General features: G+C 47.1%; 1 protein-coding gene across 6 annotated transcripts in view; it reads right to left on the bottom strand.

The window, feature by feature from the left end:
• LOC138608471 (cytoplasmic dynein 1 intermediate chain 1) overlaps positions 1–25,696 on the bottom strand; it is a 94,482-nt gene that overhangs the window by 61,286 nt on the left and 7,500 nt on the right. The gene's annotated exons all lie outside the window — the stretch shown is intronic.

The raw sequence follows: 25,696 nt of genomic DNA, 5'->3' as shown, positions 1-25,696 counted from the left end.
GACCATGACCTCCTGTACGTCACAGGAGCTCACTTCCTCTGTGGAAGAAGCTGTGTCCAGCCTTCATCTCCCTGCCGGGGTCGCTGTCAGCAGTGACCTGGTTGAGCATCTGCTCGTCGAGCTCCTGTTGAGGCTGAACCCACTGAGGACCTTCAAAGGACCTCATCTGGACCAGCAACAACTGCTGACACTCTGTGTACGCATGAGTGCAGCAACTCTAGAGACCCTGAAGAAAGTCCCTGGTGTCTCTTTAGATAAAGACCTCCCGTGTCCTTCCTACGCTGCCTGGGAAGCTTGTGTGCTTGTACAGTGCAGCGTCATGGAAAAGTTTGGGACATTGTACAAGGTGAGGAAGCTGCTGGTGAGCAGAGACCCAGCACTCCTTACCTTCATCCCGGAACAAGTGATCGAAGCCGTCCTTAAAGTGCACAAGGACGAGGCTGAAGGCGTATGGACCCCACCCCAGATGTCCAGTGATGAAGAGAGCCCGCTGTTCTCACAGTTTCTTCCTGAGAACATCAAGGAGGAGCTGTTGGAGCAGCATGGAGACTGGATAAGACACACCAACGTCTTCCAGAAGGCTTTCCCCCACCAAGCAGACGAGGAGATCCTGGACAACCAACCAAGACCAGAACATCCTGAATATGAAGCTGAAAGCCTCCAAACACCTCAGCTTTGTCCTGACCAGCTTATCGCTGATGAGTCTCGCACTGACATACAAAATGTCCAAAGAGACGAGGAGATCCTGGACTACCAACCAAGACCAGAACATCCTGAACATGAAACTGAAAGCCTCCAACCACCTCAGCTTTGTCCTGACCAGCTCATCGCTGATGAATCTCACATTGACATACAAAATGTGCAGACAGGCAGAGCTTTTGTGCAGGAATCCACAATCAGAGGTGTCCTGGTGAAGCTTTTTAAAGCTCCCAACTTCTGTGCACCTCAGAGCCAGAAGAGCCAGGACTTGGATGACGAGATGGTGGAACACATCTACGTTTTGCTGAAAAAGGAGGCCACAAAGTATAGGAAAAACCGGGTCTTCCTGAAACAGCTGAAACTCCTTGAAGACCCGAAGGAAGAAGACAAACTGAGCCGGAAACTGCGCGGGCCAATCAAAGCCCAGCTGCGCGAGGCTCTACCAAACACCCGCCTGCGCAGAAAGGACCTGATTGAGGATGCTCAGGTCGCCTTGTTGGCCTGCAGCCTTATAGCCACAGGGGTCATAAACCACCTCAGGCCTACTGTGAGCTTTGGAGCCAACACGAAGCCTGGAGATGAGACGCCGTACACCATTAACGTCCCCATCAGACGAGCAGCACCAGAGCCAGAGAGAGCGCTGACCCAGCTGGAGCTGCGGCGACAGGAGCAGGAGGCAGCAGCCGGAGGGAAAGCAAAAAAGAACAAGTTGACCTCTTGGCTCCACCGACTGTTCGGAAGAAAAATTTAGACTTTCACACAGAGGGACTTTAAGCCCAAGCATCACCTGCTATGGTTAGATGCAGAACATTTTGGGTTTTTGTCTACTCTATCTTGTTGTTTTATTTCATGTTAAAATAAATGAATGTTTAAATGTAATCATGAAGTTAAGGTTTTTTCTTCCACCTGGCAGCTGAATGTCAAAGCCCAACTGACCTCACCTTTTGGGTCTGTGGTCAAAGGGCTATAAACACTTCATGCCTGATATGAATCCATTTACGATCAATACGTTAAAAACTTACTTCAAATGTGGTTCAGTGCAACTGTCAGTCCCGGCAACAAATATAACCTATTGTAAACTGATCATCACCAAGAATATGATGACACACTGTAAAAAAAAAAAAACAACAGATGATCAAGAACTTAATGTGGCTCCCTCTGGTGGTCAAAGAGCAGACAGCATTTCTATTTAGGAAGTATTAAGTGTAAATGCAGCCATGAATAGTTACACATAACAGTTTAAAGGGAAGATACACATTTTTTAAAGATGGTCTTAAAGTGGTGGAACTAAACAATCTGGAAAAACCAACCTCTTATTTTACTTTCTGTGATTTATAGTCACATTTAATCGCTTCACTTGTGCTTTGCAATGAAATATGTAGCATGCTAAGTTGTCAATCACATTTGAAAATATGTTTACCTACTTTTAAAACAAGCTATTTGGACTGTCATGTGTTGTTACTTTATTTCCACTTTTACAAGGAAATGTTGACTGTAAAATAGTAGAACCATGACAGTCCTAGGTTGTTCACATACAATAAGGAGTGCAGGGCTGAGGGTCAAGGGTCGAGGGATCTGTTATCAATTGCATGCCCTATTGAGTACAGTTCTTTTTATATCCTAATCACGGTTAAGCCAACGAAATCTTCTAAATCTAAATCTCATATTTTGACACTTTATTTGGAGGCAGGCAGGGAAATGTTTGGAAGTAAAGCTGCAAGCTACTAATTTGGGGATATCATGCTCTATGTAAAAATTCAAAAAAGGCATCAACTGTCTTCTTTTTTTCTTGACCCTTTTTTATTTAAAGAACTTTATGTAAGTGTGATGCAAAATAATGAGAGAACAGCTGTAAGTTTGGCTTTAAAATGTTGTTCGATTATCTTGCGCACTGAACTGAGCGACTAAAAAAGGTACCAAACAAACACACTATTAACTCCAGTTTGAGAGCTACAGTGCCCAGATGTAATAGGACAAAAACGTCCATATTTATGAGCCACTTTTAAAGGGGCTTAAGGCTGAGATCCACAGACAGGCTGAGGTTAGAAAGTAGTGAGAGCGTATTGAACTCGTTAGTTCTCTTTCAAACATTCGTTCGGTATCTCACTATGGGGTATGCCCCTCTGCGTAGTCCTCAGAAGCCCAATAACATTACGCCAGCCACATTGGCTGGCAGTCGTGACGACTGCATCAAGAGGAGGGACATCTTCTCCCTACAAAGGGGCTGATGCAGTCTCACCAGATCATTCAAACACCTCTTCAGGCTTCTATCTCAGGAAGCCTTATCTCCCAACACGACTGCCAACGGGACTAGTAGTTTAACGGTCCACAGATTGAGCTAACCACTCGATCGCCGGGCGCTAATTTTTCCGTGTCGTGTACGGAACCCCGATTTCTTCACCATAGAAATCGAGGGTTTCACGGAGTAATGAAGAAGCTACTTTTACTGTCTCCATACAGCTAACTGTAGCTCATCTGTTAGCCTGTCACCAAACAGTAACATCAAGCACCTTAGCCAAGCTAGCCACCTTCCCAGCATTAGCTAAGCCTGCCTCCACATTAGTTACAGCAACGAACTAGCACCCCGCATAGCTAATCACTACTTCGGCTACAGTTCTGACATCGACCCGCTCACCATGGCTCAGTCGAAGCTCACTGTACCGCCCGACAGCGCACAAGTCACACCGTTATTCACGCCTGTGCTAGCAGTTAAACCCCCTCCACGGGACTGTGTATGCGGGGCTAAGATATCTGCTATGGACACTCACCCAATATGCGTTGCGTGCCTCGGAGTGCAGCACGCCCGGTCAGCGCTGGATATACCGGGCTCATGTGAGCACTGTAGCCGCTTCACTCTTAAGAGTCTCCGCCGGAGGCTGTCGTGCCAGGCAAGCCACGGTATACAGGGCCCGCTGTTAGCAACGGCGGCGCCCCCAATGGAATATGATGACCCGGCCACGCCAGGTACGAGCTGGGGCGACACTCCCGTGCCCGAAGGGTTTGATGATTGCATGCCGGCGGATAATTTCGGCTCGCTGTTAGGCGATGATGGAGAGTCTGATAACTCGGACGTCTCGCCCGACATTCTCCTCTCCGAGGGAGATGACGATGATGATTCATCTTTCTCATCGGCACAAATACTGCAGACTACGGCGTTAGCTGCGGGAGGAGTGACGGACTGGGCTCCATCCCCGCTCATCAGAGGCATGGATCTGCATGAAGTATGCAAGAGGGCAGCTGAGAAGCTGGATATCCCATGGCCGAAGGTGCAGGCTGAGACCTCCTCATCTCGCTATGAAGGGAAAAGGTTACCAAAGGCAAAACGGGCAGCCAGACAGCTTCTACCCATTTTCCCTGAATGTTTGGAGGAGACAATGTGTTGTTGGTCAGCCTTTGACTGCGTGGACATGAAGGAAAAAGGCATTTACAACATGCCCACAGTTGAACCCCTGGTTGCCTGTCACCTGCACCCAACTCAGAAGTTATCTATGTCTTCCTCTGGCCCCACCCTGCCCGCCAAGGCAGATCGTCTACAGTCCTCCATGACTGATAGAGCTTATAAATCAGTTGCCACATCTGTTAGGGCTCTCAATGCGTCCTCTCTTCTCCTGGCTTATCAGGCTGAACTGCAGGAGCAGATGACTGCTCTACCAGCAACTGAGTTATGGGAGGAAATTTGTGTCATCACCGACCACTGCCTCAACCTCACCAAGTTCGCTGCGCAGTCAGCGGGGAGGGCCATGTCCACCATGATTGCCCAGGAAAGGGCCCGGTGGCTCAACCTCTCTGACCTGTCTGACAAGCAAAAGCGTGACATCCTGGATGAGAGCGTGGATCCAAGTGGGCTGTTTGGCTCGGCTGTTGCGACCATGTAAAAGCGGTGTGAGGAGAAAAAGAAAGAGGGAGAAGCCCTCCAGCTTTGCCTTCCCAGGAAAACTCAGGCCTCTGTCACTCCTCGCCGAACCTTCAACCCAACTGTGACTCAGCAGGCCAGTGGCACAGCCTTCAAGACTCCCAGCCCCCCAGCCTCCAGCGCAGAGTCAGCCAAGGCCACCAAACAAGGGACCCTGGCCAAAGAAATCCTTCGCCTCGGCGGCTGCTCAAGCGGGCCTAGCAACTCACTGATGCCATGTTGCCCTTCTTCAGCTCTGTTCCTGAGCCTGTTCCAGAGTGCAACCATCATGCAGCGTGCAGGGCCCAAGTTGGCGTCCACAGTTCAACGCCCCATGAAGAGAAAGAGAGACTGTTCACCTGTGGTAGCTGTTCACATGCTCCCTGTATGTCTCACAAGCACTCACATGTGTCCCACATCCATAAAGTTGCCCCCAGTGCAGTCAGGCATGTTGCCAAGGGCACTGGGGAATACAATAAAAAATACACTGTTGAAAAACAATGTAAAAATAAATCACTGTGTGTCCCCTCTATTAGAGGTGACAGGCCATATAAGCACTGCATCAGTGCAGGCCTCCCACAGTGTTCCCCTTGCGGTCTGCCACACCGCTCCTCCACAGGGGGGCGCAATTGCACCCCCAGTGGCAGGAGCTACTGTGACAGCAACTCTTTCTGCAACGAAAGAGAGCTGGCAAAGGTGTGGAGCATTGGCTTGGGTCCTCGGGACAATAAACAGAGGATACAGGCTCCAGTTTGCCATTGCCCCGCCCGGCTTCACAGGCATTGTCTTCTCCTGTGCGCAGGGGAAATCAGCACTGATACTCAAGGAAGAAATATCATTGCTGTTGAAAAAAGGAGCAATATGAATTGTGCCTCAAGAGCAGAGCCAATGCGGCTTCTACTCGAGGTATTTCCTCGTACCAAAAAAGGGGGGGACAGGGCTCCGCCCTATCCTCGATCTGCGGGCTCTGAACAGACACCTAAGGTCATACAAGTTCAGAATGCTGACACACGCTGCACTGCTGCGTTTTGTGCGCCCCGGCGACTGGTTCACTTCAGTCGACCTGAAGGATGCATATTTTCACATACCAATATATACTCCTCACAGGAAATTCCTGAGATTTGCCTTCTAAGACACAATCTACGAGTATATGGTTCTACCTTTCTGGCTTTCCCTAAGCCCTCGGGTATTTGTGAAGTGCACAGAGGCAGCTATTGCTCCTCTCAGACAGCAGGGCATACGCATAGCCGTGTACATCGACGACTGGCTTTTGGCTGCAGAGTCCCACCAGGGTGCGCTAGAGCACACAAGGTTACTCCTGCAACACCTGGAGAGCTTAGGGTTCAGAGTGAATCAGGAAAAGAGTGTGCTGACTCCAAGTCAAACAATCTCTTTCATTGGTCTGTCTCTGAATTCGGTTTCACTCAGAGCCCACCTGTCAGCGGAGAGAGTGAGGGCATTTTCAGCATGCCTAGCCCTCTTCCGCAGGGGGAAGTTATTACCCTTCAGGACATGCCTACATCTTCTGGGACTGATGGCATCAGCCATAGTGGCTATGCCATTAGGTCGTTTGTACATGAGGGGTTTTCAACGCTGGGTTGCATCCCTCGGGCTGGATCGCTCACTTCACAGAAATCGCTCTGTCAGGGTTTCAGTGGACTGTATGGCAGCACTTCACCAGTGGAAACTCCCCCTATTTTTGACACAGGGGAGTCCAATGGGACCTGTCCTATCGAGGAAAGTGGTCACGACGGACGCATCCCTGCAGGGGTGGGGGGCCACCCAAGAGGGCAGAATTGTGAACGGGGTGTGGGCTCCCCACCTTCGTTTGACCCACATAAATTCCCTGGAACTCCTAGCAGTTTCCTTGGCACTGAAGCACTTTCTCCCCTTTATAAAGGGTCATCACGTGCCTGTAAGGTCAGACAATACGACTGTGGTCGCCTATATCAACAGACAAGGCGGACTGCAATCCCTTCAGTTGCACACATTGGCTCACAGACTGATTTTGTGGAGCAATGTGCATCTCCTGTCGTTGAAAGCCACCCATGTGCCGGGAGTACAGAATTGTGGGGCAGACCTACTCTCCAGAGGCAACCCTCATTACGGAGAGTGGCAGCTCAATCCAGAGGTAACAGAGAAGATTTGGGCGCTTTACAGTCGCCCGGAAGTCGACCTGTATGCCTCGAGAGAGAACAATCAGTGCCCCATGTTCTTTTCCCTGCGAGACCAGGAGGCACCGATGGGGATAGATGCACTAGCCCACGAGTGGCCGCAGGTTCTGCTTTACGCATTCCCCCCTTTGGCTCTGATCCCACCCACGCTGGCCAGAGTGCAAGAGAGAGGCTTAACACTCATCCTGATAGCCCCTCATTGGCCGGGGAAGCATTGGCTGGCAGACATCAGCCGATTTCTTTACAACCGGCCATGGCCCCTCCCTTTACGCAGAGACCTGCTATCACAGGCGCGAGGGGAGATATTTCATCCTCACCCAGAGCGGCTGGTGCTCTGGGCTTGGCCCGTGAGAGGCTGAATCTGGATGCAGTTGGACTTCCACAGAATGTCATTAAGACCATTCAGAGTGCTAGAGCCCCTTCCACCAGGTCACTATATGATTGCAAATGGCGTGTGTTTGAGGACTGGTGTTCAAGGTCACAGGAGGTGCCTTTCCAGGCCTCAGTTCCTATTATTCTCAGCTTTCTGCAAGATTTGCTGGATAAGGGAAAAGCCTTCTCCACCGTTAAGGTTTACTTGGCTGCTATTGCAGCATGCCATGTAGGTTTTGGTGGTAAGGCTGTGGGACAACATCCCCTTGTCAGCCGTTTTATGAAGGGTGCTCGTCGTCTGCGTGTCCAAACAGCTGGCCCCATCATGGGATTTGCCAACTGTTTTGGATGCGCTGTCTCACCCCCCCTTTGAGCCTTTAGATCAGGTCGATCTTAAGGTTTTATCACTTAAGACGGCCGTGTTATTGGCACTGGCATCTGCTAAGCGGGTCAGTGATATCCATGCATTTTCAGTGCATCCTGACTGCCTTCAGTTTGCCACAGGATATGCACGTGTGGTGCTAAGGCCAAATCCAGCTTTTGTACCAAAGAATCCTACTTTGGTGTGTCTTCCTTGACCTAGCTGCCTTTTCACCTCCTCCTTTTTCCACCTCGGAACAGGAGCGGTTACACAAATTGTGCCCAGTGCGTGCCTTACGCATTTATGTGGACAAAACAAAATGTTTTAGGAAAACTGATCAGCTGTTTGTGTCATGGGCAAAACCTCATACTGGTAAGCCTATTACAAAACAACGGCTTTCTCATTGGATAGTCGGGGCCATTTCTATGGCCTACAGCAGCAAGGGGCTTCAAGCCTCAGCTGGTTTACGCGCTCACTCCACAAGGGGGATGGCAACATCCTGGGCCTTGTTTAGAGGCGTGTCTATCCAAGATATATGCTTTGCGGCCAGTTGGGCTTCACATCATACCTTTGCAAGGTTCTATGCACTGGATGTCACTGCGCTCTCTCTAGCGCATACTGTGCTGAGTGTGGGCTCCTCTGAGGGCCGTGAGTCGCCAGCCTAATTATTGGCAGTCGGTCTTCAAGATAAGCTTGTCTGGCAATACGGGAGTCAGTATATCCCCATAGTGAGATACCGAACGAATGTTTGAAAGAGAACTTTAGGTTACAAAGGTAACCCCGGTTCTCTGATAACATGAGTGAGGTATCTCACCAGACCACCCTCCTTGCCTGAAGCGAGGAAGAGGTGTGCTTATTTTGAATGATCTGGTGAGACTGCATCAGCCCCTTTGTAGGGAGAGGATGTCCCTCCTCTTGATGCAGTCGTCACGACTGCCAGCCAATGTGGCTGGCGTAATGTTATTGGGCTTCTGAGGACTACGCAGAGAGGCATACCCCATAGTGAGATACCGCACTCATGTTATCAGAGAACCTGGGTTACCTTTGTAACCTAAAGTTTTGTGTCTTTTTCATGGGATTTATTGTTAACAAAACAACAAAAATCTAAAATCTCAAGCCCTGTCCTTTAAGTGATATTATTTCTGATTGCTGCATCTTAAAAAAAATACTGGATCCTTCTCTTTACACATTTCATTTTGTTTACTGCAGGACATTAACCCTTGTATTGTATTAACCCTCACTGTGCACTGTTTGCTTACAGTATTTGGCTAGCGATAATCCAGCCAGGTGCAACCTTCCCGCTAACCAGGGAAGAGAGTAGGGATGCATGATATTGGATATATTTTAATATCCGATATGCCAATATTTTCCAACCCTTTTTGCCAATTGCCGATTTTGATACCGATATATTAGGCTAAAGTTTGAGATCGTATCTTTAAGTACTTACTTAACCCTCTTGACCATAGACTGTATAAAAAGATGGACGACATGACAGCTCCCTAAAAGTGAAGCCAAAACATTTCGGGCGCCCCCTGCTGACTGGCTGCAGTATAGGTCATAAAGCCCGCCTCCTCCATGTTAACAGATGGGACATGAGTCAAACTATAAAATCAAAATACACGCCCAATAAATTTTCTCAAACATGGTTTCTTTCATTATAGTTAGTTATTATCATGCTGATTTACGTCCAAGTGTTCATTTTTCTGACAAGTTTATTTTTAATTAGTTAATTGATGCTGTCAAAATGATGATTGACAGCTCTGTTGACGAATTAGGCTCCTGCAGCCAATCAGTTCCAGCGCCTATCGCAGGGGCTATTTTGGCATCAATTACGTACAATGGGAGCAGATGGAGACGCGTTGTCCATCTATATATACAGTCATTGCTCTTAACGTGTTCCGGTCAAATCTGACCGATTTCCAACTTTCATCAATAATAAATTTTGTGTTTTACATTTGATTGCCTCAAGGTCTTATGATATCCTCCACACTAGGCATTTGAACATATAATATCGCTGGTCACCACTTTCATTGAATTTTTTTTCAAAAATGACCGCCAAAGTAAATGAAAGGGTAACACTAGATTATGTTCATCCATCAGATGGAAAACATCCCCATTCACACCCACACATCCACACATTCTCCCACGAGGACAACACATTTCAGACTGAACAATTTTTGAACCCGATGAAGAGGAGATTGAAGTTGAACCAGAGATAGAGGAGGATGTCTCAGAAATGGAAGACAACATTGATGGATTTTGGAATACAATTTCAGTGTCTATTTTTCGTATATTCACTGCAGTTCTTTATGTTAACCACTAGTCTGCAACACTGTTTACAGCTTAAAATTTAAATAAAAACATTCTTACTACTGTTCTGACCCTACCAGGATAGAACAGAATGTGATGTAGAATTAGAATGTGACATTAAAGTCAGAGAATGTGACTTTGAAATCAGAATTCAGAGTCTATAAGGAGGAGTCAAAACTCCTCAGTCATTTCACACAAACCCTGTCTCGCTACCAGACACATCCTGATCGTCATTGCTCGTTTGTTTTTAATAATTGTTTTAGCAAAGCTTCAGCAGTTATCAATTATTTACCAATTTCTCCAAAGGACTGCACTGTTTGTAGATCGCTTTGTCGAGACCATGACCTCCTGTACGTCACAGGAGCTCACTTCCTCTGTGGAAGAAGCTGTGTCCAGCCTTCATCTCCCTGCCGGGGTCGCTGTCAGCAGTGACCTGGTTGAGCATCTGCTCGTCGAGCTCCTGTTGAGGCTGAACCCACTGAGGACCTTCAAAGGACCTCATCTGGACCAGCAACAACTGCTGACACTCTGTGTACGCATGAGTGCAGCAACTCTAGAGACCCTGAAGAAAGTCCCTGGTGTCTCTTTAGATAAAGACCTCCCGTGTCCTTCCTACGCTGCCTGGGAAGCTTGTGTGCTTGTACAGTGCAGCGTCATGGAAAAGTTTGGGACATTGTACAAGGTGAGGAAGCTGCTGGTGAGCAGAGACCCAGCACTCCTTACCTTCATCCCGGAACAAGTGATCGAAGCCGTCCTTAAAGTGCACAAGGACGAGGCTGAAGGCGTATGGACCCCACCCCAGATGTCCAGTGATGAAGAGAGCCCGCTGTTCTCACAGTTTCTTCCTGAGAACATCAAGGAGGAGCTGTTGGAGCAGCATGGAGACTGGATAAGACACACCAACGTCTTCCAGAAGGCTTTCCCCCACCAAGCAGACGAGGAGATCCTGGACAACCAACCAAGACCAGAACATCCTGAATATGAAGCTGAAAGCCTCCAAACACCTCAGCTTTGTCCTGACCAGCTTATCGCTGATGAGTCTCGCACTGACATACAAAATGTCCAAAGAGACGAGGAGATCCTGGACTACCAACCAAGACCAGAACATCCTGAACATGAAACTGAAAGCCTCCAACCACCTCAGCTTTGTCCTGACCAGCTCATCGCTGATGAATCTCACATTGACATACAAAATGTGCAGACAGGCAGAGCTTTTGTGCAGGAATCCACAATCAGAGGTGTCCTGGTGAAGCTTTTTAAAGCTCCCAACTTCTGTGCACCTCAGAGCCAGAAGAGCCAGGACTTGGATGACGAGATGGTGGAACACATCTACGTTTTGCTGAAAAAGGAGGCCACAAAGTATAGGAAAAACCGGGTCTTCCTGAAACAGCTGAAACTCCTTGAAGACCCGAAGGAAGAAGACAAACTGAGCCGGAAACTGCGCGGGCCAATCAAAGCCCAGCTGCGCGAGGCTCTACCAAACACCCGCCTGCGCAGAAAGGACCTGATTGAGGATGCTCAGGTCGCCTTGTTGGCCTGCAGCCTTATAGCCACAGGGGTCATAAACCACCTCAGGCCTACTGTGAGCTTTGGAGCCAACACGAAGCCTGGAGATGAGACGCCGTACACCATTAACGTCCCCATCAGACGAGCAGCACCAGAGCCAGAGAGAGCGCTGACCCAGCTGGAGCTGCGGCGACAGGAGCAGGAGGCAGCAGCCGGAGGGAAAGCAAAAAAGAACAAGTTGACCTCTTGGCTCCACCGACTGTTCGGAAGAAAAATTTAGACTTTCACACAGAGGGACTTTAAGCCCAAGCATCACCTGCTATGGTTAGATGCAGAAAACTATGGGTTTTTGTCTACTCTATCTTTATTTCATGTTAAAATAAATGAATGTTTAAATGTAATCATGAAGTTAAGGTTTTTTCTTCCACCTGGCAGCTGAATGTCAAAGCCCAACTGACCTCACCTTTTGGGTCTGTGGTCAAAGGGCTATAAACACTTCATGCCTGATATGAATCCATTTACGATCAATACGTTAAAAACTTACTTCAAATGTGGTTCAGTGCAACTGTCAGTCCCGGCAACAAATATAACCTATTGTAAACTGATCATCACCAAGAATATGATGACACACTGTAAAAAAAAAAAAACAACAGATGATCAAGAACTTAATGTGGCTCCCTCTGGTGGTCAAAGAGCAGACAGCATTTCTATTTAGGAAGTATTAAGTGTAAATGCAGCCATGAATAGTTACACATAACAGTTTAAAGGGAAGATACACATTTTTTAAAGATGGTCTTAAAGTGGTGGAACTAAACAATCTGGAAAAACCAACCTCTTATTTTACTTTCTGTGATTTATAGTCACATTTAATCGCTTCACTTGTGCTTTGCAATGAAATATGTAGCATGCTAAGTTGTCAATCACATTTGAAAATATGTTTACCTACTTTTAAAACAAGCTATTTGGACTGTCATGTGTTGTTACTTTATTTCCACTTTTACAAGGAAATGTTGACTGTAAAATAGTAGAACCATGACAGTCCTAGGTTGTTCACATACAATAAGGAGTGCAGGGCTGAGGGTCAAGGGTCGAGGGATCTGTTATCAATTGCATGCCCTATTGAGTACAGTTCTTTTTATATCCTAATCACGGTTAAGCCAACGAAATCTTCTAAATCTAAATCTCATATTTTGACACTTTATTTGGAGGCAGGCAGGGAAATGTTTGGAAGTAAAGCTGCAAGCTACTAATTTGGGGATATCATGCTCTATGTAAAAATTCAAAAAAGGCATCAACTGTCTTCTTTTTTTCTTGACCCTTTTTTATTTAAAGAACTTTATGTAAGTGTGATGCAAAATAATGAGAGAACAGCTGTAAGTTTGGCTTTAAAATGTTGTTCGATTATCTTGCGCACTGAACTGAGCGACTAAAAAAGGTACCAAACAAACACACTATTAACTCCAGTTTGAGAGCTACAGTGCCCAGATGTAATAGGACAAAAACGTCCATATTTATGAGCCACTTTTAAAGGGGCTTAAGGCTGAGATCCACAGACAGGCTGAGGTTAGAAAGTAGTGAGAGCGTATTGAACTCGTTAGTTCTCTTTCAAACATTCGTTCGGTATCTCACTATGGGGTATGCCCCTCTGCGTAGTCCTCAGAAGCCCAATAACATTACGCCAGCCACATTGGCTGGCAGTCGTGACGACTGCATCAAGAGGAGGGACATCTTCTCCCTACAAAGGGGCTGATGCAGTCTCACCAGATCATTCAAACACCTCTTCAGGCTTCTATCTCAGGAAGCCTTATCTCCCAACACGACTGCCAACGGGACTAGTAGTTTAACGGTCCACAGATTGAGCTAACCACTCGATCGCCGGGCGCTAATTTTTCCGTGTCGTGTACGGAACCCCGATTTCTTCACCATAGAAATCGAGGGTTTCACGGAGTAATGAAGAAGCTACTTTTACTGTCTCCATACAGCTAACTGTAGCTCATCTGTTAGCCTGTCACCAAACAGTAACATCAAGCACCTTAGCCAAGCTAGCCACCTTCCCAGCATTAGCTAAGCCTGCCTCCACATTAGTTACAGCAACGAACTAGCACCCCGCATAGCTAATCACTACTTCGGCTACAGTTCTGACATCGACCCGCTCACCATGGCTCAGTCGAAGCTCACTGTACCGCCCGACAGCGCACAAGTCACACCGTTATTCACGCCTGTGCTAGCAGTTAAACCCCCTCCACGGGACTGTGTATGCGGGGCTAAGATATCTGCTATGGACACTCACCCAATATGCGTTGCGTGCCTCGGAGTGCAGCACGCCCGGTCAGCGCTGGATATACCGGGCTCATGTGAGCACTGTAGCCGCTTCACTCTTAAGAGTCTCCGCCGGAGGCTGTCGTGCCAGGCAAGCCACGGTATACAGGGCCCGCTGTTAGCAACGGCGGCGCCCCCAATGGAATATGATGACCCGGCCACGCCAGGTACGAGCTGGGGCGACACTCCCGTGCCCGAAGGGTTTGATGATTGCATGCCGGCGGATAATTTCGGCTCGCTGTTAGGCGATGATGGAGAGTCTGATAACTCGGACGTCTCGCCCGACATTCTCCTCTCCGAGGGAGATGACGATGATGATTCATCTTTCTCATCGGCACAAATACTGCAGACTACGGCGTTAGCTGCGGGAGGAGTGACGGACTGGGCTCCATCCCCGCTCATCAGAGGCATGGATCTGCATGAAGTATGCAAGAGGGCAGCTGAGAAGCTGGATATCCCATGGCCGAAGGTGCAGGCTGAGACCTCCTCATCTCGCTATGAAGGGAAAAGGTTACCAAAGGCAAAACGGGCAGCCAGACAGCTTCTACCCATTTTCCCTGAATGTTTGGAGGAGACAATGTGTTGTTGGTCAGCCTTTGACTGCGTGGACATGAAGGAAAAAGGCATTTACAACATGCCCACAGTTGAACCCCTGGTTGCCTGTCACCTGCACCCAACTCAGAAGTTATCTATGTCTTCCTCTGGCCCCACCCTGCCCGCCAAGGCAGATCGTCTACAGTCCTCCATGACTGATAGAGCTTATAAATCAGTTGCCACATCTGTTAGGGCTCTCAATGCGTCCTCTCTTCTCCTGGCTTATCAGGCTGAACTGCAGGAGCAGATGACTGCTCTACCAGCAACTGAGTTATGGGAGGAAATTTGTGTCATCACCGACCACTGCCTCAACCTCACCAAGTTCGCTGCGCAGTCAGCGGGGAGGGCCATGTCCACCATGATTGCCCAGGAAAGGGCCCGGTGGCTCAACCTCTCTGACCTGTCTGACAAGCAAAAGCGTGACATCCTGGATGAGAGCGTGGATCCAAGTGGGCTGTTTGGCTCGGCTGTTGCGACCATGTAAAAGCGGTGTGAGGAGAAAAAGAAAGAGGGAGAAGCCCTCCAGCTTTGCCTTCCCAGGAAAACTCAGGCCTCTGTCACTCCTCGCCGAACCTTCAACCCAACTGTGACTCAGCAGGCCAGTGGCACAGCCTTCAAGACTCCCAGCCCCCCAGCCTCCAGCGCAGAGTCAGCCAAGGCCACCAAACAAGGGACCCTGGCCAAAGAAATCCTTCGCCTCGGCGGCTGCTCAAGCGGGCCTAGCAACTCACTGATGCCATGTTGCCCTTCTTCAGCTCTGTTCCTGAGCCTGTTCCAGAGTGCAACCATCATGCAGCGTGCAGGGCCCAAGTTGGCGTCCACAGTTCAACGCCCCATGAAGAGAAAGAGAGACTGTTCACCTGTGGTAGCTGTTCACATGCTCCCTGTATGTCTCACAAGCACTCACATGTGTCCCACATCCATAAAGTTGCCCCCAGTGCAGTCAGGCATGTTGCCAAGGGCACTGGGGAATACAATAAAAAATACACTGTTGAAAAACAATGTAAAAATAAATCACTGTGTGTCCCCTCTATTAGAGGTGACAGGCCATATAAGCACTGCATCAGTGCAGGCCTCCCACAGTGTTCCCCTTGCGGTCTGCCACACCGCTCCTCCACAGGGGGGCGCAATTGCACCCCCAGTGGCAGGAGCTACTGTGACAGCAACTCTTTCTGCAACGAAAGAGAGCTGGCAAAGGTGTGGAGCATTGGCTTGGGTCCTCGGGACAATAAACAGAGGATACAGGCTCCAGTTTGCCATTGCCCCGCCCGGCTTCACAGGCATTGTCTTCTCCTGTGCGCAGGGGAAATCAGCACTGATACTCAAGGAAGAAATATCATTGCTGTTGAAAAAAGGAGCAATATGAATTGTGCCTCAAGAGCAGAGCCAATGCGGCTTCTACTCGAGGTATTTCCTCGTACCAAAAAAGGGGGGGACAGGGCTCCGCCCTATCCTCGATCTGCGGGCTCTGAACAGACACCTAAGGTCATACAAGTTCAGAATGCTGACACACGCTGCACTGCTGCGTTTTGTGCGCCCCGGCGACTGGTTCACTTCAGTCGACCTGAAGGATGCATATTTTCACATACCAATATATACTCCTCACAGGAAATTCCTGAGATTTGCCTTCTAAGACACAATCTACGAGTATATGGTTCTACCTTTCTGGCTTTCCCTAAGCCCTCGGGTATTTGTGAAGTGCACAGAGGCAGCTATTGCTCCTCTCAGACAGCAGGGCATACGCATAGCCGTGTACATCGACGACTGGCTTTTGGCTGCAGAGTCCCACCAGGGTGCGCTAGAGCACACAAGGTTACTCCTGCAACACCTGGAGAGCTTAGGGTTCAGAGTGAATCAGGAAAAGAGTGTGCTGACTCCAAGTCAAACAATCTCTTTCATTGGTCTGTCTCTGAATTCGGTTTCACTCAGAGCCCACCTGTCAGCGGAGAGAGTGAGGGCATTTTCAGCATGCCTAGCCCTCTTCCGCAGGGGGAAGTTATTACCCTTCAGGACATGCCTACATCTTCTGGGACTGATGGCATCAGCCATAGTGGCTATGCCATTAGGTCGTTTGTACATGAGGGGTTTTCAACGCTGGGTTGCATCCCTCGGGCTGGATCGCTCACTTCACAGAAATCGCTCTGTCAGGGTTTCAGTGGACTGTATGGCAGCACTTCACCAGTGGAAACTCCCCCTATTTTTGACACAGGGGAGTCCAATGGGACCTGTCCTATCGAGGAAAGTGGTCACGACGGACGCATCCCTGCAGGGGTGGGGGGCCACCCAAGAGGGCAGAATTGTGAACGGGGTGTGGGCTCCCCACCTTCGTTTGACCCACATAAATTCCCTGGAACTCCTAGCAGTTTCCTTGGCACTGAAGCACTTTCTCCCCTTTATAAAGGGTCATCACGTGCCTGTAAGGTCAGACAATACGACTGTGGTCGCCTATATCAACAGACAAGGCGGACTGCAATCCCTTCAGTTGCACACATTGGCTCACAGACTGATTTTGTGGAGCAATGTGCATCTCCTGTCGTTGAAAGCCACCCATGTGCCGGGAGTACAGAATTGTGGGGCAGACCTACTCTCCAGAGGCAACCCTCATTACGGAGAGTGGCAGCTCAATCCAGAGGTAACAGAGAAGATTTGGGCGCTTTACAGTCGCCCGGAAGTCGACCTGTATGCCTCGAGAGAGAACAATCAGTGCCCCATGTTCTTTTCCCTGCGAGACCAGGAGGCACCGATGGGGATAGATGCACTAGCCCACGAGTGGCCGCAGGTTCTGCTTTACGCATTCCCCCCTTTGGCTCTGATCCCACCCACGCTGGCCAGAGTGCAAGAGAGAGGCTTAACACTCATCCTGATAGCCCCTCATTGGCCGGGGAAGCATTGGCTGGCAGACATCAGCCGATTTCTTTACAACCGGCCATGGCCCCTCCCTTTACGCAGAGACCTGCTATCACAGGCGCGAGGGGAGATATTTCATCCTCACCCAGAGCGGCTGGTGCTCTGGGCTTGGCCCGTGAGAGGCTGAATCTGGATGCAGTTGGACTTCCACAGAATGTCATTAAGACCATTCAGAGTGCTAGAGCCCCTTCCACCAGGTCACTATATGATTGCAAATGGCGTGTGTTTGAGGACTGGTGTTCAAGGTCACAGGAGGTGCCTTTCCAGGCCTCAGTTCCTATTATTCTCAGCTTTCTGCAAGATTTGCTGGATAAGGGAAAAGCCTTCTCCACCGTTAAGGTTTACTTGGCTGCTATTGCAGCATGCCATGTAGGTTTTGGTGGTAAGGCTGTGGGACAACATCCCCTTGTCAGCCGTTTTATGAAGGGTGCTCGTCGTCTGCGTGTCCAAACAGCTGGCCCCATCATGGGATTTGCCAACTGTTTTGGATGCGCTGTCTCACCCCCCCTTTGAGCCTTTAGATCAGGTCGATCTTAAGGTTTTATCACTTAAGACGGCCGTGTTATTGGCACTGGCATCTGCTAAGCGGGTCAGTGATATCCATGCATTTTCAGTGCATCCTGACTGCCTTCAGTTTGCCACAGGATATGCACGTGTGGTGCTAAGGCCAAATCCAGCTTTTGTACCAAAGAATCCTACTTTGGTGTGTCTTCCTTGACCTAGCTGCCTTTTCACCTCCTCCTTTTTCCACCTCGGAACAGGAGCGGTTACACAAATTGTGCCCAGTGCGTGCCTTACGCATTTATGTGGACAAAACAAAATGTTTTAGGAAAACTGATCAGCTGTTTGTGTCATGGGCAAAACCTCATACTGGTAAGCCTATTACAAAACAACGGCTTTCTCATTGGATAGTCGGGGCCATTTCTATGGCCTACAGCAGCAAGGGGCTTCAAGCCTCAGCTGGTTTACGCGCTCACTCCACAAGGGGGATGGCAACATCCTGGGCCTTGTTTAGAGGCGTGTCTATCCAAGATATATGCTTTGCGGCCAGTTGGGCTTCACATCATACCTTTGCAAGGTTCTATGCACTGGATGTCACTGCGCTCTCTCTAGCGCATACTGTGCTGAGTGTGGGCTCCTCTGAGGGCCGTGAGTCGCCAGCCTAATTATTGGCAGTCGGTCTTCAAGATAAGCTTGTCTGGCAATACGGGAGTCAGTATATCCCCATAGTGAGATACCGAACGAATGTTTGAAAGAGAACTTTAGGTTACAAAGGTAACCCCGGTTCTCTGATAACATGAGTGAGGTATCTCACCAGACCACCCTCCTTGCCTGAAGCGAGGAAGAGGTGTGCTTATTTTGAATGATCTGGTGAGACTGCATCAGCCCCTTTGTAGGGAGAGGATGTCCCTCCTCTTGATGCAGTCGTCACGACTGCCAGCCAATGTGGCTGGCGTAATGTTATTGGGCTTCTGAGGACTACGCAGAGAGGCATACCCCATAGTGAGATACCGCACTCATGTTATCAGAGAACCTGGGTTACCTTTGTAACCTAAAGTTTTGTGTCTTTTTCATGGGATTTATTGTTAACAAAACAACAAAAATCTAAAATCTCAAGCCCTGTCCTTTAAGTGATATTATTTCTGATTGCTGCATCTTAAAAAAAATACTGGATCCTTCTCTTTACACATTTCATTTTGTTTACTGCAGGACATTAACCCTTGTATTGTATTAACCCTCACTGTGCACCGTTTGCTTACAGTATTTGGCTAGCGATAATCCAGCCAGGTGCAACCTTCCCGCTAACCAGGGAAGAGAGTAGGGATGCATGATATTGGATATTTTTTAATATCCGATATGCCAATATTTTCCAACCCTTTTTGCCAATTGCCGATTTTGATACCGATATATTAGGCTAAAGTTTGAGATCGTATCTTTAAGTACTTACTTAACCCTCTTGACCATAGACTGTATAAAAAGATGGACGACATGACAGCTCCCTAAAAGTGAAGCCAAAACATTTCGGGCGCCCCCTGCTGACTGGCTGCAGTATAGGTCATAAAGCCCGCCTCCTCCATGTTAACAGATGGGACATGAGTCAAACTATAAAATCAAAATACACGCCCGATAAATTTTCTCAAACATGGTTTCTGTCATTATAGTTAGTTATTATCATGCTGATTTACGTCCAAGTGTTCATTTTTCTGACAAGTTTATTTTTAATTAGTTAATTGATGCTGTCAAAATGATGATTGACAGCTCTGTTGACGAATTAGGCTCCTGCAGCCAATCAGTTCCAGCGCCTATCGCAGGGGCTATTTTGGCATCAATTACGTACAATGGGAGCAGATGGAGACGCGTTGTCCATCTATATATACAGTCATTGCTCTTAACGTGTTCCGGTCAAATCTGACCGATTTCCAACTTTCATCAATAATAAATTTTGTGTTTTACATTTGATTGCCTCAAGGTCTTATGATATCCTCCACACTAGGCATTTGAACATATAATATCGCTGGTCACCACTTTCATTGAATTATTTTTCAAAAATGACCGCCAAAGTAAATGAAAGGGTAACACTAGATTATGTTCATCCATCAGATGGAAAACATCCCCATTCACACCCACACATCCACACATTCTCCCACGAGGACAACACATTTCAGACTGAACAATTTTTGAACCCGATGAAGAGGAGATTGAAGTTGAACCAGAGATAGAGGAGGATGTCTCAGAAATGGAAGACAACATTGATGGATTTTGGAATACAATTTCAGTGTCTATTTTTCGTATATTCACTGCAGTTCTTTATGTTAACCACTAGTCTGCAACACTGTTTACAGCTTAAAATTTAAATAAAAACATTCTTACTACTGTTCTGACCCTACCAGGATAGAACAGAATGTGATGTAGAATTAGAATGTGACATTAAAGTCAGAGAATGTGACTTTGAAATCAGAATTCAGAGTCTATAAGGAGGAGTCAAAACTCCTCGGTCATTTCACACAAACCCTGTCTCGCTACCAGACACATCCTGATCGTCATTGCTCGTTTGTTTTTAATAGTTGTTTTAGCAAAGCTTCAGCAGTTATCAATTATTTACCAATTTCTCCAAAGGACTGCACTGTTTGTAGATCGCTTTGTCGAGACCATGACCTCCTGTACGTCACAGGAGCTCACTTCCTCTGTGGAAGAAGCTGTGTCCAGCCTTCATCTCCCTGCCGGGGTCGCCGTCAGCAGTGACCTGGTTGAGCATCTGCTCGTCGAGCTCCTGTTGAGGCTGAACCCACTGAGGACCTTCAAAGGACCTCATCTGGACCAGCAACAACTGCTGACACTCTGTGTACGCATGAGTGCAGCAACTCTAGAGACCCTGAAGAAAGTCCCTGGTGTCTCTTTAGATAAAGACCTCCCGTGTCCTTCCTACGCTGCCTGGGAAGCTTGTGTGCTTGTACAGTGCAGCGTCATGGAAAAGTTTGGGACATTGTACAAGGTGAGGAAGCTGCTGGTGAGCAGAGACCCAGCACTCCTTACCTTCATCCCGGAACAAGTGATCGAAGCCGTCCTTAAAGTGCACAAGGACGAGGCTGAAGGCGTATGGACCCCACCCCAGATGTCCAGTGATGAGGAGAGCCCGCTGTTCTCACAGTTTCTTCCTGAGAACATCAAGGAGGAGCTGTTGGAGCAGCATGGAGACTGGATAAGACACACCAACGTCTTCCAGAAGGCTTTCCCCCACCAAGCAGACGAGGAGATCCTGGACAACCAACCAAGACCAGAACATCCTGAATATGAAGCTGAAAGCCTCCAAACACCTCAGCTTTGTCCTGACCAGCTTATCGCTGATGAGTCTCGCACTGACATACAAAATGTCCAAGAAGACGAGGAGATCCTGGACTACCAACCAAGACCAGAACATCCTGAACATGAAACTGAAAGCCTCCAACCACCTCAGCTTTGTCCTGACCAGCTCATCGCTGATGAATCTCACATTGACATACAAAATGTGCAGACAGGCAGAGCTTTTGTGCAGGAATCCACAATCAGAGGTGTCCTGGTGAAGCTTTTTAAAGCTCCCAACTTCTGTGCACCTCAGAGCCAGAAGAGCCAGGACTTGGATGACGAGATGGTGGAACACATCTACGTTTTGCTGAAAAAGGAGGCCACAAAGTATAGGAAAAACCGGGTCTTCCTGAAACAGCTGAAACTCCTTGAAGACCCGAAGGAAGAAGACAAACTGAGCCGGAAACTGCGCGGGCCAATCAAAGCCCAGCTGCGCGAGGCTCTACCAAACACCCGCCTGCGCAGAAAGGACCTGATTGAGGATGCTCAGGTCGCCTTGTTGGCCTGCAGCATTATAGCCACAGAGGTCATAAACCACCTCAGGCCTACTGTGAGCTTTGGAGCCAACACGAAGCCTGGAGATGAGACGCCGTACACCATTAACGTCCCCATCAGACGAGCAGCACCAGAGCCAGAGAGAGCGCTGACCCAGCTGGAGCTGCGGCGACAGGAGCAGGAGGCAGCAGCCGGAGGGAAAACAAAAAAAAACAAGTTGACCTCTTGGCTCCACCGACTGTTCGGAAGAAAGATTTAGACTTTCACACAGAGGGACTTTAAGCCCAAGCATCACCTGCTATGGTTAGATGCAGAACATTTTGGGTTTTTGTCTACTCTATCTTGTTGTTTTATTTCATGTTAAAATAAATGAATGTTTAAATGTAATCATGAAGTTTAGGTTTTTTCTTCCACCTGGCAGCTGAATTCAAAGCCCAATTGACCTCACCTTTTGGGTTTGTGGTCAAAGGGCTACGAGCACTTCATACCTGATATGAATCCATTTCTTTGGTGTAGAAAAAAATACAATCAATACGTTAAAAACTTACTTCAAATGTGGTTCAGTGCAACTGTCAGTCCTGGCAACTAATCTCACCTATTGTAAACTGATCATCACCAAGAATATGATGACACACTGTAAAAAAAAAAAAACAACAGATGATCAAGAACTTAATTTGGCTCCCTCTGGTGGTCAAAGAGCAGACAGCATTTCTATTTGAACAGTCCTGCTGCTTCCTCAGGACAGTGTAGATATCAGAGTTTGTATTCAGGCCTTCATAATTTAACATATTTTCCCTGATAAGACACTCTTATTTTTATTCACTTTGGCCTACAAGTATTAAGTGTAAATGCAGCCATGAATAGTTACACATAAAAGTTTAAAGGGAAGATACAAATTTTTTAAAGATGGTCTTAAAGTGGTGGAACTAAACGATCTGGAAAAACCAACCTCTTATTGTGCTTTCTGTGATATATATTCACATTTAATCGCTTCACTTGTGCTTTGCAATGAAATATTTAGCATGCTAAGTTGTCAATCACATTTGAAAATATGTTTACCTACTTTTAAAGCTATTTGGACTGTCATGTGTTGTGTGTTGTATTTCAGTGGTTAAAATGAGATCAAAAGGTCAAGAAAGTTGTCCACTTTTACAAGGAAATGTTGACTGTAAAATAGTAGAACCATAATGACAGTTCTAGGTTGTTCACATACAATAAGGAGTGCAGGGCTGAGGGTCAAGGGTCAAGGGATCTGTTATCAATTGCATGCCCTATTGAGTACAGTTCTTTTTATATCCTAATTACAGTTAAGCCAACGAAATCGTCTAAATCTAAATCTCATATTTTGACTCTTTATTTGGAGGCAGGCAGCGAAATGTTTGGAAGTAAAGCTGCAAGTTTGAAGTACAAATACTAATTTGGGGATATCATGCTCTATGTAAAAATTCAAAAAAGGCATCAATTGTCTATTTTTTTTTCTTAACCCCTTTTTTCTTTTTATGTAAAGAACTTTATGTACTTTTACTTTATGCGCACTGAAATGAGCGACTAAAAAAGGTATCAAACAAACACACGATTAACTCCAGTTTGAGATGTTGTCTTAAAGCTACAGTGCCCAGATGTAATAGGACAAAAACGTCCATATTTATGAGCCACTTTTAAAGGGGCTTAAGGCTGAGATCCACAGACAGGCTGAGGTTAGAAAGTTTTGTGTCTTTTCATTGGGAATTATTGTTAAAAAAACAACAAAAATCTAAAATCTCAAGCCCTGTCCTTTAAGTGATATTATTTCTGATTGCTGCATCTTAAAAAAAATTCTGGATTTACACATATCACTTTGTTTACTGCAGGCCAGAGTATCATACAAAGCTTTCTATCATAAACATGTTCTGCACCTCCTACCATTACAACCTCTGCCAATTTTACTGTATGTGCAGCTCACTTTGCTCACAGGTTCATACACACAGATGACCAAGAGAGTTGGATATATATATATGGAACACAAATGAATACACACACACACACACACACACACATACTTATAGAAGTAAGGCCTGCTTTCAAACCTCAAAAAGACTACTTGTTATATTAAATCCTAACAATCCCCTAACAAATCAGCAAAGGATTAGCTTCAATATTTAAAGTACCCACAATTATAAATAACCACTTATCTAAAAACAAAAACTGGTTGGATGGAACAATGAAAACAGAGACGTAAAAATTAAAGTCTAAATAACCGCCTCGCTGCAGCCTGAAAAGGAGCTGCATGTTGTGTGCGTGTAAGCCTCAGCAATCAACAAAAGGAGCTGGCCTGAACAAACATACAGCCAGAAGTGCAGGCAGGTGCTACCATCAGCCTCTTTTCCTCTTTCTCCAAACACACAACCTTTGTGGTAGTCTGCAAAGGAAGGGTCTCCTGAGGCCAAGGTCACCTCCCTGCAGACCACCGCAGCTTTGCTCTGGCTCCCAGATGTTCTTTCTCTCACACACACACACACACACACACGAACATACACACACACAAATACATGGAGGGATCTCCAGAACAGGCTTTGGAAAGCGGAAAACAAACAAACGCAAATTGACCGTCATATAGCATCGCTAAGGGCGATAACCAGTTGCAGTGTGGGTATTTGTTTGTATATGTACACTGCAACCTGTGTTTAGTACCTACTGCATGTTTATTTGCTTGGATGTTTAATTGTAAGTCGTTATCTCTTTACCTAACTGCCCTGTACAGTTTCCAACAGCCTTGTTTGTTTGCGTGTTTGTTGTTTTGGCGCTCACTGTAGGAACACTCGCAGCCTCCAAAAACCTGATTCGGCTGTGAGTGTGTGCGTCTGTGTGTACGGCCGTGTGTTTGTCTCCAAGCACACATATGTGAGTCAGCGCCCGTGCACTTGTTGAATAAATGATCTATTCCTGGGTCTGTCAAGGAAGCGGGGGGAAGGGGAGAAGGGGGAGAGGTTGAGCATTTGGATGCTGATCAAGACAGACGTGTGTGTATGTGCGTGGTGGTTGCTGGTGGAGGAGGGCAGTGGAATCCACACCAGACCATCTATTATAATGACAGGAAGCAGGAAGTACAACCCCTTCACAGTCACATGGCTGCCAGCTGTCTTGGCAACTAAGAGGAGGAAGATAGAGAAGATGATAGGGAGCATGTGTGTGTGTGTGTGTTTATGTATATACACATGTTGGACTTGTCAGTCAGGATGGAGAACATGTAGGTGGAGTACTTTGTGTAGGTAGCATTCCTACACGTGAAGATGACATTTTTGAATGGAATATCTGCTTAAGCAATTTAGATCAAAGGCTTGAGGTTCAGTTAAGTGGAGCAACTGCAACCATCACCCGTCCAGGTCTCCATCTTCTTCCTCCTCCAATAGAAAGAGTCAAACAAGTTTGCCTTCAATATACAGCCACCACTTTTCTGCCAAATCCAGTGTAGGACTAACTTCAGTTTTCAACATATGGATGTGTTTAGCAACTGCGGCTCAGTACACATGCGCACGCCCACTTGCAGAGACACATGTATGCACACATAACCTCACATGCGTACACACACACACATGCAATATACAGTCCCTTGAAAACGTAAAATTTTTTAGAACAACAATAGATACCTCAATATATCTGTGTGCATGCAACACACATGTATACACACACAGCGATGCTGTGACATCAATAAGGTATCATGTTGGGTAACTTTCATCTGTCAGTCTTTATATCACTCCAGGTTTACAGGCTGTGCGCCGGCTAACCAAAGGAGTATCAAATTCAACCACACAACAAAGACAATCATTGCAACACGAAACCTTCTGTTGCCTTGTGTGACCTTTGGTTGCCTTATGGACCCCTAAAAAATAGCTTAAATTTAAGTCATAGATGTCTGTGAAAGGAGTCAAACTAATGACTGTATACATAGATGGACGACACGTCTCCATCTGCTCTCATTGTATGGAATTGATGCCAAAATAGCCCCCGTGATAGGCACTGCCAACTTGCGATGGTGACGTCATTTGGAGCCAGAGTCTGCGCAGTAGAGATCGGGGGGTGGAGCCGCCGTAGCCACTTCCGCTAACCAAAACACACACTTAACTTACCAAAAAACTGGCTTGTTTAGCAGCAGAACAGCTTCCTGTGTTTGTCTGAAGCAGACGTTCACAGATATGGAAACTTCAATGACTGTAGTGTTTGTTTTGGTTACGCCTCCTCTCGCTG

Source organism: Semicossyphus pulcher, unplaced genomic scaffold (genome assembly GCF_022749685.1).
Source record: "Semicossyphus pulcher isolate SPU_LCO1_2020_fin unplaced genomic scaffold, fSemPul1.0.p SCAF_5, whole genome shotgun sequence".
NCBI lineage: Eukaryota > Metazoa > Chordata > Actinopteri > Labriformes > Labridae > Semicossyphus > Semicossyphus pulcher.
This window is presented reverse-complemented; position numbering and strand designations above follow the sequence as displayed.